Below are 10,696 nucleotides of genomic sequence, written 5' to 3'. Positions count from 1 at the left end.
AAGCCACACACAGTAAGTGATTTGTGGAATCAATTGTACCACCTTATGGCCTTATGTTCATAGGGTGCAAATGTCATGGAGTGAAAATCATGTGGCTTCTTATAGTTACAATTGGTAAAGGTCTTGTAGAAGATAGAGGTGGTGCCCTATTGCATTGAGACCATACGGTGCTTTGCATAAAAACAAATAGCAAGGTTCTTACAATTTGGCTTCATGTAGCTACATTTAGTAAACGTATAAAAAAATATCAAATGGTAAAAAAGACTTTAAATTTTTTAAATCCTCTTGTATCTTGAAACCATAAGCACTCTCACAAGAGATTCCAAAGATAATTTGTAGATGCCAAAATATTACAAAAGCTTGTTCCATACATCTTGTTGCACGCTTAAGTTGACAAGGAACCCTATGGCCCTAAGACCGTAGGGTGGTCAAGTTTTCTTAGGTAAGGACCATATGCTCATCTTTTGGCACCTTCATGTTAATAGAGAACCCTATGGCCTTAGGGTCATAGAGTGGTTAGGCTGCCTTATCTAATACATACATAAGCATTATGTACTAATGGATATGTACTATAACCCTTTAGTCCTAGGGTCATAGGATGCTCTTTGGAATCTCTTGTGAGAGTGCTTATGGTTTCAAGATAGATGCTCTCTATTATTGAGGGCTTGAACCCTATGGTGGTCACAAATTTCCTTCTGTAATTGCATACAAGATCCTTATGTACTACATACATAGATGACCTAATGGCTCTCTATTGGAATTTTGTGGCCACAAGGTCATAATCTTATCTTGTTGAACCCTTAAGCTAATAGACAACCATATGGCCTTAAGGCCATAGGGTGGTCAAGTAGCCTTAAGCAAGGACCATATGCTCATGTTTTTGCACCTTTATGTTAATAATGAACTCTATGGCCTTAGGGCCATATGATGGTTAGGTTGCTTTAGGTAAAATTACATACAAAAGCATTATGCACTAATGAATTTGTACTAGAACCTTGTGGTCCTAAGGTCAAAAGATGCTCTCTATGTTAGTAAAAGATCCTATGGCCAAGTTCATATGATGTCCTCTCTTACTGAGGGCTTATAAACTTAAAGTGTATGTGCTCAATTTTGTATCTAAGGACAATATGCTCATCTTTTTACACCTTTATGTCAACAAGGAGCCACATGGCACTAAGGCCATAGGGTGGTCTAGTTGCCTTGTGTACTAGATACAGGATTTGTATATGCTACATACAAAGATGACCGAATGGCTCTCTATTAGCATCTTGTGGCCCCATGGTCATAATCTCACATTTGTGAATCCTTACATTAAAAGGGAACTCTATGGCCCTAAGGCCATATGGATTTAGTATAGAGCCATTAGTACATAGTGCAAAAATAATACAAAACTTTGTTTCATCATCTTTTTATGTGTAAATCTATTTAAAAACATAAGCTTGCTCACAAAGTACATAATGACAGTGCATTACAAAACCTTGTTCCATCCTCTCTTCAAGTGTAAATCTATTTGACCCAGCTTATGGCCTTAGGGTCATAGGGTGTTAATACAATAAAGTGCAAATTTTCCTATGGTTACAAATCAACTTTTGGCCTTATGACCATGTACATTGTTCTTAATAGCTCAATGACCTCAAATTACAAAATAAAAGACTATAAAATCTTTCTAAATAAAAAAACTAAACATTTGGCACATCAAGCTCATGTGCTACTCATAACTCTAATAGAAAAATTTAGAACACTTTCACATCTTCATGTAAGTTGAAAACATAAGCACTCTTACAAAGGTTTTTCTATACACAAAGATCATTTGTAAATGCCATAACATTACAACATTTTGTTCCATCATCTCTACAAATGTGAACCTATTTAATACAATATTGACTTTTGAGTTGTTTGATATAATTCTTGGCTTCATGTGCTTTGATCACAAGCTCTTTGTACCCCAATTTCTGAGCAAGCATAATTAACTCAACTCCTTTCAAGGTTGATATAGATTTGATATTCTTCAATATCCTCATTTTTTCTTGATCAAGTGTCAGCCTTTTCTTATCTTGACTTCTAGTGGACATTCCAGTACTGCTAGATGAGGCACCATTCTCATCATCAAGAACGCGAGGAGCTTCTTGTAGCTTGCTTGTAGAGTAGGTTTTTTGTAGACAAACCAAATTGCGCTCCTCCCACTCTGAAATAACCTTTTGTACATGACTGTAAAGCTCGTGACCTTGCACTATGGGAGCTTGTCTATACAAAGAAGATCTTGTAATTGTACGAATGTCGTTGACATGATGAAGAGATTTGGTATATGGTAGCAGCTCTCCAAGGAGAATATTATCCTCCTCATCAATGTTAAATGATGGTGGAAATATACAATTTAATGCAGGATTAATGTGAGGTCCCCACCCCGTCGTATCAAACAATAGATCTGATGGTAAATCTGGTGGCCACTAGATCTATAGCGGAAGCAAACAAAATGGTTCAGGGTTCAACTAGCGAACGATCTCTCATCACAAAGTGAGTCGAGTTCGAACCTACTAGTAACGAGATCTAGCTCCACCTCGCAGGGGAAGCGTACTTAACTATCTAGCGATCCTAAGACCCACCTTCCAAGAGGAGAGAAACCCCCGAGTGCCTTTTTCCCCATGTTTCAGAGGCACGTACTCTCGAGGATTCGCTGCTCTAGGGGCAATGAGTAATACCAATATCGAGTAAGCACAATGGGGACAGAGAGTTCCCGACCAATTGAGACCACCCATCTCGTAGGCATTGGCAACCCAAGCCAAGCCCCCACTTTCCACCCCCACACTCACACTTCCTCGTGTGACCTAATTACTACCACAAGGTTGTTCAACATAGATATTCCTTGTTTAATTCCGAATCACATGGTTCGTTAAAACAGCCCTTCAACCAGTATTGCAAACAACACCAAGACAGAATTCTAGTAAAAATTATACTCAAACTTATTCATAAAAATTCCAATGTCCTGGAGGTACAACATCCCCCCTCCAGCGAGAGTTCACTCCTCCCGTTGTCGCCTAGCTGCCCATACAACTAGGTATGTCCACCGCATAAAAAGCACGTCATGGACACTCCCACCGCATAGAAAGCAAGACGTGGGTTCCCACCGCATAGAAAGCAAGTCGTGGGTATCCACCGCATAGAAAGCAAGACGTGGATTCAAGAGCCCTAACGAGGAACTCTGCCCCCTGTGATCAGTAGGGGGGTCAGGACTGATTCAACATTGAAAATAAAATGAACATGTCGAGCTGAATTTTCCCTAGCAAACATTCTTTCCTCTTGCAAACAGCATACCCATCAATCATTTCTTTCCTACTTTAGAACTTAATGTATAATGATTTCAATGCCGAGGTTTTCGTCGGATTTCTCCAACATGTTTGGGGATATGAGCATTCCTAACTAGCGTATGCAATGTTAATTTAAACAACTTGAATAAAAATATGATCTACCTCTTCCACTTCTTCATCGATGGCCCGTGAGATGGCCGGTATTTTCTCGTCCATGGGAGCCTTCCCCTTTCCGTTGACATTGCTCGTTCCTGCTTCGCGATCATGGGCACCACCGAAGCGCGTCCTCTTAACTGGGGCCATTTCTCACTACTTTAAATGATTAGCTTGGAGAAAGAGCTAAGGTTCACAAGCATCATAACAGTCCAATGGGTAGATTAGTGACATCAATTAATCCCTCCTATATGAGAGTCTAGATTTCTTTCATAAAGCAATCATTAAGGATGGCACATAATCCTATGGGAACCGGATCTAAGATAACTATTCGGCTTACATGATCAAGAATAATTAGGATTTCACTATTGGAATTACCAGAGAATTGGATTAAGTATGATTAAACTATTTCCTAGCAATTAGATGATGCAGATTTACCCTATGCATATGTGTGAGGAAAAACCAATTCTTAGAGACTTATTGACGGATTAATTTCTCCTTAATTACGTCTTAATACATAAGATAAATGAATTCAATTAAGCTACAATGTTAATGAGTGATTACAATAGTGATTCTCTTCAATCTGCACAAATACTAGCTTACCGATTAATTACTATGCTATCTAGAGAAAGAAGATTCTGATAATTATGCTCTAATCATTAATCGAGAGTGAAGAATGACTGATAATTCAGCTATGGAATGATGATTACATAATAGAGTACGAATAAGGAGAATTTAGAGAGTAGTCATAGAGATTTTCGACTAGGAATAAGCATAATAGACAAGGAATTTATATGGTAGAGAAAAAGATTTATAGATGGCATTAATTAAACTGTCGTTACCGTGATTAAGAGCTGGTAATCTTCTCAATTTTCTGATCTAATCGAGATTTTTGAGATGAAAATTAGACAGCACCTCCCTCCTAGCTTCTTCTTCAATAGGTGTGTGATTCGGCAGCACCTTCCCAATGTGTGTGGGTGTGTGTTTATACACTGTGTGTGTGTGTGTGTGTGTGTGATCATAAGTGTGGTGTGTGTGTATGCAGGTCTTTAAATAGGCTCCTACAGGCTGAAAATCGATCTGGGTTGCTAAATGCATATGGGAGCTTCTCCAGTTAAGCATGGCAAGTCCAGTTCTCTGCCCACCAAGTGTTAGGTTGGCTTGGTTAACTGGTTCTGAGACTGAGTTGCAGGCTTGGCAGCTTTCGCAAGACTCCCACAAAGCAAGAGGGCACCCCCTAGCTGCTAAAGCTGATCTGGAGTGGCCTGGGACCTGTTACCACACAGTCCCGGGCCCCCGGTGCCTCCCCGGACAATTTTTAGGAAATTTGGTTCTAGGCTAAAACGGGTCATACGAATCGGATTTTGATACTGTAAATTGCCATACAAAGCTCTAACTAGGGCGTACTGGCCCAAGTACCTGCCATATTTAGCAGCCCTCCCGGGTCCGAAAATGCATTTTTTTCAAATTTGGGGTACGGGTGCAGTTTTTCGAGACGATCAAAACTGGACGGTCGGGTGACCAAAAACTTACTATTTTTGGAAATTTTTCACAAAAATTATTTTAATTCACATTTTGAAGCTTTATAACATTCTAAACATCATGGCACTGACAGAATCTTGAAAACTGCTAAAAATAGTAACTTATTCCATTGTATTCATTTCGTGGTACAAGGGTGCTCTTGTGATTGGGTCAGAGACCTTACAATTAATGCATCCTTTCAATGGTGCATCATCTATAAGAAGCAATATTTTTAAATCAATCCCAAACTTTGCTGATGCAATAACTAAAGGTTTGAAAAATGCCTCTACTCCAGGATTGTCGGGGCGAGTGATTCTTGACTCTACACATTGTTGACATTGGCTTTGCCCCCAAATCATAAAGAATGGAAATTGTTCTCCATCTTCCTTCTCTAAAATCTTGATGATTTGCATAACGTGTGTATCATTGGCTGTTGACCATATGCCAACATTGGAGATGCTTAGGAGACTCTTTAAAAACTCAATGCATCCTGGTCACAAAACAATATACTCATGTGTAAACTTCAAGCTCTTCATTTTTTTGGACTTTTGCCAACAACGCCTCAAAAGCAATCCACACAAGCTCAGTATTATAGTCAGCGTTGGTCCATCATTGGATGAAAGATTTGGATCACCATGCACTCTAATGCTCAAATCTTGAGCTACTAAAATGTTATTGACAGAGTCTTCTTCTATCCTTGTATATGCTTTGGAGCTTGCATCATCGTCTACTTCCATTGTATCGCTGGAATTTCTATCCAACAACTGCGATGGTTGACCTTCAAAAACTTGTATCTCTTTGTCATCTTCTTTACAAGCTTGTTGGTTCAAATGAGGATTGATAGATTCTTCTTCAATAGGCTCAATAGCTGGAGCATCCTTTGTATCAATGACCTTACAAGAGACATTGTTAACTGTAAAGTCTTATTGAAGAGCTGCAAGTTTAAACAACACCCACTTTTAGCTTTGAAAATACCTACAATCTTGATGGATTAAAAAAACATTAAGTATCCAAACTACATATTAAATATCTCATAATTATATTGCAATGTTGTATATACTACATGATATGTTTATTTAATGGCTCCATACTAGCACCCTATCGCCCTAGGACCGTAGGGTGACTTCTATATGAAAAGTTTATAGCTATATGGACATAAGGTGTTGAGTTATACATAATGACTATAGGCTCATCTTTTTGCACCTCTACAATGACATCCTCTATCCCTATGGCCATGCATTCCTCTCTATATTTGTGTGGAGCCATATGTTAGTGAGGAACCTTATGGCCATTTGTCCATAAGGTGGTCTATTTTGAGTCATTCGAACCATTGGAACAATATATTGCACATCTATATTGGCACCCTATGGCCCTAGGGCCACAAGGTGCTTTCTTTGCTAACTAAGAAACCTATGATCACTAATGTGGCCAACGAGAGCATTACCTATATAGTACACATAGTGAAATTTATGGGACTAGGTGTACATAAGGTACTTATGTAGAGCTTCAATGACCATAAGGTGCTCTCTTTTGAAGCTAAGGACAATAGATTCATCTTCTTTTTACCTATGTACTAGCACATTAGGGATATGGGATCATCTTTGGATTACAAGGTAGCCTATGGCCCTAAGGCTATAGGGTGGTATTTATGATAACAAGGAACCCTATGGTCCTAAGGCCATAGGGTGGTCATGTTGCTTCACTACTACATATACAAGAGCGGAGGGATTTTTACCTTGGTTTTTATGGTGTATGAACCTTTTGATCATAAGACCGTAATTTGTTATATGCTCTTTTACAAGCTACTACTTACAAAGTGTGGCCTACAATTAGAACCTTTGACCATGAGGTCACTAGTCATAGATTTTTAAAATATTTTAGAGGATGCAAACAATTGCCACCCTATGGCCTTAGGGCCATAAGGTTGCATGTATACAAAGAATGATATGATGTTACGACCATGAAATTTGTCTTCAACAATGAAAAACCTCTGACCCTAAGATCATAGGATGCTTTGACAAGACCCCTAGCCTTAAGTGGTACAATGTCATATGTGTGACAATAAACCTCATAGCATCACATAGCTTAAAAGCATTACATAATATATCAATAACCACATAGCTTTAAAGTTTTACATCATACATCATTTGATCACAAAGCTAAAGGATGACCTTTGTAACCTCATGTCTATGTATAAATTTTCCACACAAATTAAATTCATTTATTTTGAAAATACTCAAGCTCACAAGTATACACTCTAATGGTCACATAGATAATGGGTGCTCTTTGCCACCATATGTTCATGACATGATATTTACACACTTAAATTTAATTCATCTAATTTGAAAACATTAAAACTCACAAGCGTGAAAAATAGTTTTTAAAACAAAACAATATTGTTGGTCAATATTTACAAAATCAAAGAGAAAAAACAATCTCGATATCATGGGAGAATTGTTGTTGGTTGACCTTCGGAAGCTTGGATCTCTTTGTCATCATCTTTATGGATATTTTGGTTTAAATGGGGATTGAGAGGCTCTTTTTCAACAGTTTCAATGGCTTGAACATCTTCTGTACCGATGACCTCACATGAAACATCCTCAATTGCAATATCTTGTTGATGACCTGAAAGTTTAAACAACACCTACTTTTAGCTTTGAAAATACTTACAAATGTGATGAATTCCTATAATCAAGCACTTAGAAAAAACATTGAGTATCCAAATGACATATACATGAGAATTAAATTACAATGCTTTATATACTATATGCAAAGTTCACTTAATTGCTCTATACTACCACCCTATGGCCCTAGGGCCATAGGGTGCTCTATATGTTGTTCAAGAATCTTATGGCCCTAGAATCATATGGTGCCCTCTATATTGACAATTTATATTTTCATGAATATAAAGTGCTCCATTTCACACATTGGGACTATAGACTTATATTTTTTGTACCTCTATGGAGGTATCTTTAGTCCTTGTGCTATACCAACCTCTCTTTGTTAGTGAAGAATTCTATGGATCTACACAAGTATTTTGTACTACATACATGTACCTCACGTCCATCAGGTGTTCTATTTTGGGTCATTGGGACCATATGATCATTACATTACACATTTGTATTGGCACCTATGACCCTAGGTCCACAAGGTGATTTCTATGCTCAATACAATTCCTATGGCCACCAAATTGACATAAAAGTGCATTATGTACTACCTACATGGTCACCTAACGGCTCTTAAGCCATTACGTGTAAATAAGGTAGCCTATGTACTATGTATAGCTTCTTTGTACAAACATCATAGGTCCATGGATGATCTTCATGTTGAAAATGATCCTTATGGTTCTAAGGCCATATGGTGCTATTTATGTCTACAAGGAACCCTATGGCCCCAAGGCCATAGGGTGGTCATGTTGCTTTATGTACTGCAAACAAGACCTTAGGGATTTCCACTTGGTTTTTGTGGTGTATGACCCCTGTGATCATGAGGCCATAATTTGTCTACAAGGAACCCTATTGCCCCAAGGCCATAGGGTGGTCATGTTGCTTTATGTATTGCAAACAAGAGCTTAGGGATTTACACTTGGTTTTTGTGGTGTATGACCCCTGTGATCATGAGGACATAGTTTTTCTACAAGGAATCCTATGGCCCCACGGCCATAGGGTGGTCATGTTGCTTTATGTACTGCAAACAAGAGCTTAGGGATTTCCACTTGGTTTTTGTGGTGTATGACCCTATGATCATGATGCCATAATTTGCTATATGTTCTTCTACAAGCTACTTACAAAGTGTGGTCCACAATTATCACCTTATAATCAAAAGCTCACTAGCAATACACTTTGGATCCCCTTTTTAACGATTCAAAAAAACTCTAAGCAATACGGTGATCAAATTTATGACCATACGGTGCTCAAATTTATACCAAAAACTATTGACTCACCTCTAAAAAGCCACCCTTAGGTCCTAGGGCCATACGGTCCTCTCTTTGTTAGTGAAGATCTCTATGACCCTACAAAAGTACTATGTACTACATACATGTACCTCATGTCCAAAAGGTGTTCTATTTTGAGACATTGAACCATAGGATCATTATATTGCATATTTGTATTAACAGCCTAAGGTCACCAAAGTGGCCTACAAGAGCATTATGTACTACCTACAAAGTACACTTAATGGATCTTAGGCCATTAGGTATACATAAGGTTGCTTAGGTGTTATGTAGAAATTCTATGACCATAAGGTGCTATATTTTGAAGCTAAAGACCATAGACTCGTCTCCTTTTTGCCTATGTACTAGCACCATAGGGCCATATTTGATCTTAATGTTAACAAGGATCCCTATGGCCCTATGGCCATAGGGTGCTGTTTATGATTACAAGAAACCCTATGGACCTTAAGGCCATAGGGTGGTCATATTGCTTTATGTACTACAAACAAGAGCCAGGGATTTTCACCTTACTTTTTGTGGTGTATGATCCCTATGATCCTAAGGCCATAATTTGTTTTTTGTTTTTCTACAAGCTACTTACAAAGTGTGGTCTACATTTATTACCCTTAAGGTCACTAACAAGACACTTTGGATCTCTTTTTTGACAACTTTGGAAAAAGTATAAGCCTCTTAGTTAAGCTATAACATAAAATATTTGACACTCCTATTTAGGATATTTTATTGTTTCATAGAGTCATAACCCTATGGTCTTGAGGCCATAGGGTGTCATGGGAACCATATACTTTGCACCCAATGGTCACACTTCCCTATGACCCTAAACATTATATTCATGGGTTTCTCTAAATTCTATAAATGCTACATACAATTTCCATAAACCTAAATTGATACAATTTTATCAAGGGCTTATAAACCTAAATTTTAAGTGCTCTATTTTGCATATAAGAACAATATGCTCATCAATTTTGCACTTATACGTCAATAAGGAACCCTATGTCCCTAAGGCCATAAGGTGGTCTAGTTGTGCTGCGTACTAGATACAAGATCTGTGTGTGCTACATACAAAGATGACATAATGGCTCTCTACTTGTATTTTTTGGCCCCATGGTCATAATATCATCCTTTTACATCCTTACATTAAAAAGGAGCCCTATGGCCCTAAGGCCGTAGGGTTCTAGTATGGATGCATTAGTACATAATGCCAAAACAATACAAACCCTTGTTCCATGATCTTTTCAAGTGTAAATCTATTTGAAAACATAAGATTTATCACAAAGTACATAATGATAGAACATTACAAAATATTGCTCAATCATCTGTTCAAGTGTAAATATATTTGATCCAGCCTGTGGCTTACGGTCATAGGGTGTTGATACCATAAAGTGAAAATTTTCTTGTGTTTATAAATCAACTTTTGGCCTTATGACAATGTACATTTTCCTTAACATCGAAAATAAACTCAAGTTACAAAATAAAAAGAAATCTTTAAATATGAAAACTAAACATTTTGCACAGCAAACTCACATGCTACTCAAAACTTTGATAGAAAGATTTAGAAAACTTTCACATCTTCATATTTTGTTTGATTCATCTATTTTGAAGATACTTTAATTACCAACCATACATATCTTATGCGCACATGGTTAAAAGGTGCTCTTTGCTCTTTGGCACCATTTGTTCATGAAATATTTGCACACTTCAATTCAAATCATCTCATTAGAAAATACTCTAAATCATAAGCATACACAATTGTTTTGTGAAATAAAAT

The sequence above is a fragment of the Adiantum capillus-veneris genome, chromosome 14, assembly GCF_014529385.1.
Source record: "Adiantum capillus-veneris isolate H3 chromosome 14, ASM1452938v2, whole genome shotgun sequence".
Taxonomy (NCBI): Eukaryota; Viridiplantae; Streptophyta; class Polypodiopsida; order Polypodiales; family Pteridaceae; genus Adiantum; species Adiantum capillus-veneris.
The sequence above is the reverse complement of the archived record's forward strand: the minus strand, read 5'-3'. Positions refer to the sequence as shown.